The 10,572-nt window shown below is 30.8% G+C and overlaps 1 long non-coding RNA gene across 1 annotated transcript; it reads right to left on the reverse strand.

Moving 5' to 3' along the window:
• Positions 1-8,318: 8,318 nt before the first annotated feature.
• On the reverse strand, positions 8,319-9,086 carry LOC149562761 (uncharacterized). Its single transcript, XR_016363522.1, has 3 exons — positions 8,890-9,086; positions 8,757-8,800; positions 8,319-8,662 (listed from the first exon to the last, which is right to left on the reverse strand). It is a non-coding gene; the product is annotated as an uncharacterized LOC149562761 (long non-coding RNA).
• Between the last annotated feature and the right edge of the window lie 1,486 nt (positions 9,087-10,572).

Below are 10,572 nucleotides of genomic sequence, written 5' to 3' on the forward strand. Positions count from 1 at the left end.
AATTTACAAAGGATCCCTTTCCAATTATATTGAGGGAAAAAACTTGAAGAGCCAAAACAATCAGAATTGCACAAGGCTTACATTTACAAGAATTTAGAAGAGATTTGTATCTTCATAACAAGAATCATTTTAGTAAAGTGTGATGACATATATGAAGGCTTTTTTATGGTCAACCATATGCTAGATTTCTTCAAGAAGAATAAAATTATGTTGTGAGAACACGAAAGGAAGTCTAAGCCTTATAGATTTGAGTTGGGTAAGCTCTATGAAGTGACTAAGATAGATCCAAATTCCCCTCCCCAAAATTAAGGCCATAGTTCATATCCTTGATGTAATTTCCAAAACTTTTAAAGTCACAAGCACCAAGAATAATAAAAAATAGAGAAAAATGTTGTGTCTTTTATTTCCCCTAATCATTGGGTCATTCCTTCTATCAAAGACGATGATGGGAAAGTTAAGGATTTTTAAAGCTAGGGGAATGAATTGAAAATTTTTCCATTAAAAGGCCATGGATAATTTCAAAGGGAAGAAGGATTTTTAAATAAATGCATTCCATAAATTATTGGACAAGATAATTTTCATGGAGATCACCAAATTTTATATAGGCATGAGTGTTTCTCAAGGGATGAAATGGATGGACTTATAGATGTTCATCCCAGAAGTGTCCAAATTTATATGGACAACACATGCCCATATTGTAAAATGGATAAAGGATTACATGTGAATCTATAGATGTCATCAATGGATACAACAATGAAGAGGAACACATGGATCAAGCTAAACAATGTTGGAATTCTTTAGAATAACTGGGGGGGGGTGAATCAGTTATCCAAGGTCTAGATGTACAATTAAAACTTTTCACAACTTAGTGAACCCATATCTATAAAAACATTTTCATTATGCATGCATCCATTAGGTTATGCAATCATTTAAACTTCTAGGTTACTATCAAATCAATTTGTAGAAATGTAAACATGAAACATAATAGATTCAATAACACATTTGACACAATGATTTAATATGAAAACCCAACTTGGGAAAAACCACTAGTAACATGCTAATCATTCTCACTCTTCTGAACTAATGACCTATGAAAGGCTAACCCTGTTAAAGGTTACAATGCACACTGTTAGATATGACCCAGTTAAAGGATTTTAATCACCCTATTAGGAGTGAGGCTTGTTAGAGGACTTTAGATCATTCACTTGGAATGTCACCCTATTAAAGGATTTACAAATGATTGTTAGGTCAACCTTAATCCAAAGGATTTATCCTCAATGATTAGAAAGTAACAATAAGGCTTGATCTAATAACAACTTACAACACACTTATAGATTACAGATCTCTATTTCAGTCATCCATTCTGCTTGGCTTTCACACACTTCAGCTCTGATAGCTTGTTCACCCTTCAAGCATCCATATTCTTAAGCCTTCTTTCTTTTCTTGATAATGTAGTCTCTTCTCTTAGGTCACTAAATGAAGAAATACCCTAGACTCCTTGTCTTCCTTAGGTTCTCACACATGACAACCCTTGCTTCTAACCAGCCATCTCTATAAATAGAGAATTAAGATCTTTTATCATTCATCCTCCATCGTCCATTCTAGGATTAGGTCAGATTAGGTAGGATTCAATGAATCTGCCCCTCATTTCATTATATTCCCTTCTAGAAACTTCTCCTTCAATTCTCCTTGAATTCACCTCAAAATGGTTTATCATGAATTCTATACCACTAGCTCATCAACCTTATCTTCCACATGGTTCACACAATCCAAGAAATCAAACTTGTCAACTCAAATTTATCAAATTCTTGATCTTTCTCATAATGATGATGCTCAACATTAACTGGCCTTTGATGCTCAACATCCACTATCAAATCACTCAGCACGAACTAAAGTTTATTGATGCTCGGCATCAACTAAGCTTTACTTTGCTGACACTATTTTACTTGGCTTGCACTGAAATTGATTTTTCTTGACTGCAATTGATTTACTGCTCGACCTGCACTAACTTTTCTCAGCAACTAGTGTGCAAATTGTGAATCTTGAAAGACAAACTTTGTTTAACTCGCTCTTTTGAACTTAATTAGTGTAATCAACCTTTGCAACCTTAAGAAGATTATCAATTCACTATAATATCACTGTCCTAACTGATTCTTGTACTCCTTTCATATCATAACTCAACCTTTCTTCTAAGTGCTATTGTTACCTCATTTGATGAAATCCTCTTCATCAATCAAATAAATGATAGTACACTTAAATCATATAAGAAATTGTCTTATCAGTAAGTCGCATGTTTGACATCAGTGACAAAACAATGATTGAAACACATTTATCATACTTGTATCAATCTATTTTTAACAAGCAAGCTATTAAATGTTTTTTAATTTTTTAGTTTATTAAGATATAATTACCTATGTAGTTAATTAAGATAAGTATTTTTTGAAAAGGTCAGTAGCATTCTTGCAACCCTTCTTTTCTATGAAAAAGGATACCAAGACTATATATATATATATATATATATATATAGGTTATTTAGGTAAAAGAAAAGAATGAATATACTATTTACAAATGAAGAGGAATGAATTGGTATCTTAAGAAATTTTTTGTTAATATATGTAACTAATTCTACTCTGGTGTACTTCCTTATATTGAAGTCAATATAAAAGATACTTTCTTTAAGTTCCCATCTTGAGTATTTTTTTATAGAATATCTCACATTCTTATTTGTCCTCTTGGATTCATACTATCATTTGATGGATTAAAAAAATGCTCTTTATTATCTAATATTTCATCCAATGCAATATTTGTCTATGTATTCTCCTTTTATTAGGGGTAGAGTCATTTAGACTAGGATTTGTATTTCAAGTTCTTTGTCCAGTAGGTGATGGTGTGCACATTTTCTCTAAAGGCTTTGATAATAAGATCAAACAATTATTGACTCCATTTTCCCATTCGATTAAGGACTTATCTTGCATGTTCTGTTTAAGTTTATATACAGTCGTAGTCAGTGAATTTCTTTGCCCAAGATTTTTTTAGAGACATACCCATTAACATTCTTCCAATCACATTATGTAAATATTTCCTAACCTTGCTTACCCCTTGAAAGGTTGATTTCCATTTTCAAGAGCATCATCCATAAAGACTACATTTTAGAAGCATTACACCATTTTGAAAGATCATATTGAAGGCACACCCACCTATTTTTTATAGGGCCTAAAGGGTGGGGGTATTTGATTCTTGAAGGATCAAACCCTTTTTTTGACCAAATTGTGTTCAAAATCCTAGTTTTAAGTGGAAAGATCATAGAGTTTCAACCAAAAAATTTAGGAACCAACACACTGATGACATATTTAGTGTTATTAAATTAATTAGAAATGCACCTACTACATTTGAGAAGGAACCTGACAAGAACCTGATTATTGAAGATATCACTAGAAAGAAAGGTAAGTCAAATGATGAAACTAGTATGGAAGAAAAGATTACACAAATATAGAAAAATGATCAAGATATTAGAAGAGATATTGCAAATAGAGTTGAAAAAGGAGGAGATATAGTTGAGAATGACATGGACAACTAGCATGCACTTGTATTGGTAAGCACTATTATTGTGAAATAACTCGAGCTACCAAGCTAGACTCTAATATCTATAGAGGAGTTATTAATTTCTATGAGTAAACAAGATGATGTCTTGAATTTGAAAGAGCAAAATCCTATATTAGCTAAATAGCACCACATGCCCCCAGTTCCACAAATACTAACAAGAATAGAAGATAATGTTGAAAAGCATAAGGAAATAGGTAACTCCATCAACCAACTATAGGATTTATTAAACAAAGAAGAGAAAGGGAAAAATGAGAGTTCTTAGCACCAAAGACAAGATGAATCTAACCTAATCACTATTAGGTTAGAGAAGAAGGATGACATAAGAAAGATGATGATGATAATGATAGAATTAAAATGAAAAAAAATCTCATGGAGAATATCAAAGTCAACTTTACCTTAAGGAAAAATTGAAAAGTGAAGATTAAGAAGAGGAGGATATTGATCCACCCAACGATGACCCTCAGTTTGACATTTTGGAAAGTGAAGTTTTAAAACTAGAAACGAAAGAAAAGGAAGCGTTTAAATGAGTCTTGGTGATCAAGGTAAAAAATGAAAAATGAAGGTAAAAAGGAATAAATAAGTACCAAACAAGACACTTTATTTTTTTGAGCATCTTGTTCCAAATGTAATTGTAAATGAAGACAAATTTGGGCCTAAGAAGTTGAAAGTGTATCTGGACACAATGAAGGCATCTAGAACAGATATTGAGGAGCAACTAGAAAAAGAGGCAAAATATAAAGTGAAAGAAAGAGCCAAATAAATTTTGAGGTTAGAAAGAAAAATTACCAAAAAATATATAATTTTTGCATGGGACATTCTGAATAAAGAAACTATAATGTACACTGTGTTATGTAATTTTGATACATTTACTACAAAGGTAGACATGAGAACTATCAAAGTTTAGAATGAGAGAACTAGTCATATCAGAGGATTGGATTCCTCATTTAATATTATCGGGTACTCAATAAATCTTAAGGAGTTTGTTGCAAAAGAATGAGAGTTGATAGTAGAGAAGGAAAAGACAATTGCAAAAGTTTTTGAAGTGCAATATATGATCAACTTGCATATTGATGTGATGAAGATTAACCTAGTAGAAGCATAAGGAATGATTTAGATGCTAGATATATTTACAATAGATGGTTTCAAAAAAATTGCATCACATTTTACAAAAGAACATTCTGATCTTAACAACACTAAAGAGCACATGGGAGATGTGAGTGTTGCTCACAAAAAAAGGTATACATATATTTTGACCAATTAGTAAAAAAAATATTCATGTACATTCTATTATAATATTTAGTTACATTTATTTCCATAAAAAAAAAGGGGGAGAAGTATATATAAAAAAATAGAATAAGATTTTGAAAACAAAAAATAGGGGAATTGATATGTATGGGAGAGTATAGAGAAAAGTGAAGTAAAACGTATAGTTTTTGTTTTGCCATCAATGCCAAAGGGAGATATTGTTGTCATATGGTGAATATGATGAGGATTTATCATAAAGTTTTTACATTGATGTGAAATACCCAAGAGCATTCATGGAGCCAATAAGGAAATTACGCTATTGGTATACAAGTAAATTATCAAATTATAGTAGTTGGGGATATAACTATCAATGTATATAGTAATAAGGATGTTATTTGCCTGCTAGCAGTAATAGGTATCGTATTAAGGAAGATTTTTTTCTAGCCAACAATAGAAGGAGGAAAGTAATGAGCCTTATAAACTAAGGCCTGAATTGAGTGTAGGGTTAGTAAGATCAAGGATAAAGACTAAGATGAGACAAGGTCAAAGTGAACATAGAAAAACATGAAACAATGGAAAGGTGAAAAGAAAAACACATAGAAAAATGTTGAAGCAAAGAATAAAAGGAATCTAACATGCTTAAGAAAGAAAAAAAATTAGGTCATGTTATCTCATATAAACACCTAATATTTGTTTTCTACAAGGTTTACTATATCCTTTAATAAGGTGGTATTTCATAAGACTGTTAAGTTCATATAGGAACTTTGGTAAACCCTTTAACAAGGTGAATGCCAAGCAAGAAAGCTGCGAGATGAAATCTCTTTATGGAGTAGTCTTGACAGGCTAAATATACAACTAACATTATATCGTTCAATCCTTATTGGGTGAGTTTCTCAATTGGAAACCCAATTATAAGGCTAATCAGAAACATTTTTCTATTGTGGTGAAAAAGTTGTGGATATCATCCCCACTGCAGTTTTCCCTCTGACCAAGGTTTTATACGATACCAAAACTTGTGTGTTATGGATGTTTGAATGTTAATATTTTGATCTTATTAAATTTTATGCATATATATGAACTTTTCAAGTTATCAGTAATGTTATCAATTATATAACAAGTTTTATCAGTTTAAGAATTTGACAGTCTATCGATTTATGTTATGAAAAGGATTAATAATTAAAATGTGACAACTACTCATTTAACCCTCCCGTGGTACTTAACAATTTTAATTAACATTAAATGCATCATATACACTTACTCTTTCACCAAATTGATCAATGAAGGTTGTATGCAATTCATATCCAATTCATGTCAGATGCAACTTCACCAGACTTTATCATGTAGAGAAGTTCTCTTTGTTCAGTCTTGGCACTTCCTTTTTGTACATCTTGATCTTTAGCTTCAAGTACCTTCAAAGTTTTCTCTATAAGAACTAGAGCTCTGATATCAATTATTAGAATGTTTTATAATAAATGAGAGGGGGGGTGAATTAGTTATCAAAGAGGTTTGACATCAATGACAACATAACAATTGTGTCAACTGTAGTTTTAAAAATCTCCATCTTTAGCATTGATAGAAACACCTCTAGTTACCATGCAATCCAACAAATGTAACAAATTCGAGCATCTCCCTTTGTATTTAGTAGAAAATCTCCATTAAAATCCTTAGTTTCATTCTGATTCTCATCTCATTTTCCAAGAACCTCCCTTTTAGTTTCATTCATATACTGATTCATGCAACTCTGATGTGCAACACAAATTCCTTTAATCATATTAGATCATGAAATCAATCAACTCCCTCTTTTAATATACAACTTCTGAAATTTTGATTTTCTTGATTTCTAGCAACACCATTCATTGATTTCCCTTGGTTAATGCATTCTCCCTCTTTGTAGCATGTATTTCTATTTGCTTTCAATCCATTTTCATCATTCTTCCATAGACATAGAAGAGATGAAAAGACTGTGTCTTTAATTGTGGAGGACCACCTGAAATGTTGTAAGATCTACATTATTGAAGGTCACTTTCTATGTTTTCTATGGATCAAAGAGGGTCAAGAATTATCACTAAGATAGAAATAGTCTATGAACAATGTCACTTGGACTACCGTAAATTAACACTAACCCAGTTTGATTAGGGATCAAAGACCAAAAAAAAATGTCTCTTTAATGGCCAAGTTGTCTTAAACAACTATTGTCTTTGTTGCATATAAGTGGTTGAGGATACCAACAAACCGTTTCTTTAACATGTCAAATCTCTTCAATGAACTCTTACTTTTCTTATTGTGCCAATCACAAGTATCCATCGACGGTGGCAGAGATGAAAAATTATTCCCAATAGATAAGAAAACTAATGATAAAAGGCGAATGACAAGGAGAATTTTTAGTACATGAAAGCTTAATGAACACTATGAGTTTATATACATAGGTTTTCTTTTAATATTAAAGAAACCTAAATCAAGGGGTTGGTTCTATAGAATAAACAAGTGCCACATAGTGGCTTGTATTTGTCGTAAAGTTGATTAAATTACTAAAATAATTTAATTAATAAAAATAGAATATAGGTAGTAAAAGTTTGATGACAAGAATTTATTTAAATAAAAAAAGTATGAAAAATGCATGAATTAGTGTGTGGAATAGAATCTATAGAAAAATACATTTAGAGTGTAAATAGGATAAAATAGTTGAATAATGAAACTTAGAACTAGAAGAGAGATCATTAATCTAAAATAATTAAAGTTTACATATATTTTAATATATTGAGCATCCTAGGATATTGCCTTAGTGTTTTCTCAAAACCCACTCCTATAACACCCAAATATATTAGCCAAATAAATTGCATTAATACAAATTTAATGAGTTCAGAATTAAAAAATTCACATATATACTTTAGAAAAATGAAAAGTGACAATTAAAAATAAAAATACTTTCATCTAATTTGTTGAAATTAAAAATATTAATCACTAATTAAGTGTATATGATTGCAATAACATAGCCTATGGCAAATACAATAATGGAAAAAACATTAACAACAGATAATTTGTAACCAAGCTACTAATACATTTATTGTTCTATTGTCTAGCATCAAAAACATAGTCCCCAAAACTTGTATAGCCAAAACAAATTCACATCTAATATAGTACCAAAATTACTAACCAGCAGAATATTGTTCTTCTATATCATAAATAAACATATCTAAAGTCAACATAAGAATAATCTTAGGTCGCAACATATGGAGAAAATTCTGTCAAACTTGTCACTTCAGACTTTTTTTTAAAGGAAACTCATAGATACTAAAAGCCTTAAAAATTATATATTTAAAAATGAATTGTCTTAATAAGAAGAATTGATGACTGTTATATTCCATGATCCATGATTTTATAATTCTCAATGATTTTTTTTTTGAAAATCAAAAATTAAAGTAGTATAACTTTTATTTATAGAAGAGAATATTCAATGTGAAAAGATGGGCTAAAAAGAAAATCAATATGTATTTAAATTAATACCAAAGCAGTATTCAAGCGTTCCCGTGTTGGACGGGGTGCCCATTACGCACGTGGTTTGTGTAAAGCTCTGATTTGCTTAAAATCTCTCATGGAACAAACAATATAAATTCCATTCCCAACAGTAACGAATTTCATGAATTACAATATTCCGATAGAAATACTAATCGCCAAATATGACTTTTCAGTAAGATTGGAACGTAAATTTAATATAATAAAAACATTAACCATTGTGTGGTCTCTCGCCACGGCGGGGTTTAATCTCTCTATATGGAATCTTGTCAGGAGGGGCTTCCACTTTTTCGGAGTTTCCCTGTAAAAAATACAGCAAGTTCACATAATGTTTAGGAAAAGTTAATATTATAGAAAATATGAAATGAAAATCTACTACTACTATTATTGCTGACCTTCTCTCCTACGCTCATCTTCTCGCCATCTATCTTATCATGTTCTGTAAATGCAGTCGATCGTAAAAATATTGCCACTACAAGAAACCTTAAATGCTTAAGAAAATAGAGACCTTAAAAAGGCAAAATTTACCGATGGAACGACCGTCTGATTGAAACATTAACACGAGCAATAATATTAACAGGGCATTCCCGTGTCGGCCCATCCCAGCCTGAATGAAATACAGAGAGAATGATCTCTTTTCTATGTTATTAACTCTCGCAATGGTCGAAGAACATTAATATAGCATTTGTCAATCTGCGAGGAAGCTTCATAAAGTGACTTCAAACGACCTTTCGTTGTTCCAAGCTTCAACTATTTGCCGTGTTATATAAGCTGTCAGACTACCACATTTTCATTCAGACTCTGGCCGTGTGCGGAGTCAAAGCTCGCAAACAAGTCAAAAAGATACGGCGGTGAACTTTCTTACAAAAAACAATGGAAGAGAATCTTAAAGAGGTTTTGAAGAGGAAAATAACTTGCTTCTTAACAATTGATTTCATATCACAATTTTTATCACGAACCCGACAATATTACCATGTCGTGCATTTTCACTTGGCAACATTTGATAACGAGGTTTTCGTATTACAAGAGGTAAAATTCTATTCCACTTTCAAACACAATGATCAACCCTTGTCGTTTACATGTTACTTAATAAATAAGTAATTATGGAGCATATATTAACTTCAAATAATGTTAGAAATTACCAAGACACACAATGCATCAAAGTTACTGATAAGTTACATATATTAACTTTAAATTAAAGAGAAAGATCAAGATAGAGATGAGAATTGATACACGGAGGAAGGTAGGGAGGGATGCATAGCTAATCAGATAGAGATAGAAAATAGATTGATGAATAAATATGTGAGAAGTGAGATTTGGGGGTCAGTAGATATAGAAATAGAGCTCTAGAAAGAGTTTAATCTAGTAATTGATGAACTAAAAGAAATATCAATAATTGAACTTAGTATTAATAATTTGTATGATTTCTAAATAGAACTCTAGAAAGAGTTTAATCTAGTTATTGATGAACTAAAAGAAATATGAATAATTGAGCTTAATATTAATAATTTGTATGATTCCTCAATAGATTGAATTATTCAACTCTATAAGAAATGGACAGAAATTTTATTATCTTGCATTATTTTAAGTTTATTTTAAATAATGTATTATTTCCATAAGTATCTTCTCATTTTTTAAATATATAACTAATTTTTATATTAATGAACATTTCACGATGATTTCTAAATCAAGATTTCAAAATATCAATAATTGTGTAGTACATTCACATGTGACATTTGTATGTGCAAAAAACAACCATCAACGTGAATCAATAACCTATTAATTGAGATATACCTGTTTTATTCTATTGTATGTTAAAATTTAATACACTCGTTAAATTCAATTCCCATTAGTGTACTCATTGTACACCAAATTGTGATTGCAAGTTATAAAGTTTGGAGCATCCTCAAGAAAGCTAACCACACACGTGAATGTCAACATAATAATCGCCTATAGGTGTAATGCAATAAGATTAAAATGTACATCATACAATATTTTTTGTCTCACTTGTAAGTATTTTACCTAATATCTTATAAAGATCTCTAGTCTAAATCTAACTTAATTTCTTTATCTCGATAGGTAGACATTTGTGACAATTCAGTTGTCCCAAAAATTAAATCAATACCTTAAAATATTATAAGTCTTTTTTGTTGTCCATACCATCAAACCATAGCAATTTCCTTAATATTTTTTTTATAGCTTATTAGTTTG

This window comes from Cupressus sempervirens, chromosome 4 (assembly GCF_028749045.1).
Source record: "Cupressus sempervirens isolate cs-2001-9-10 chromosome 4, ASM2874904v1, whole genome shotgun sequence".
In the NCBI taxonomy this organism is placed as follows: Eukaryota; Viridiplantae; Streptophyta; class Pinopsida; order Cupressales; family Cupressaceae; genus Cupressus; species Cupressus sempervirens.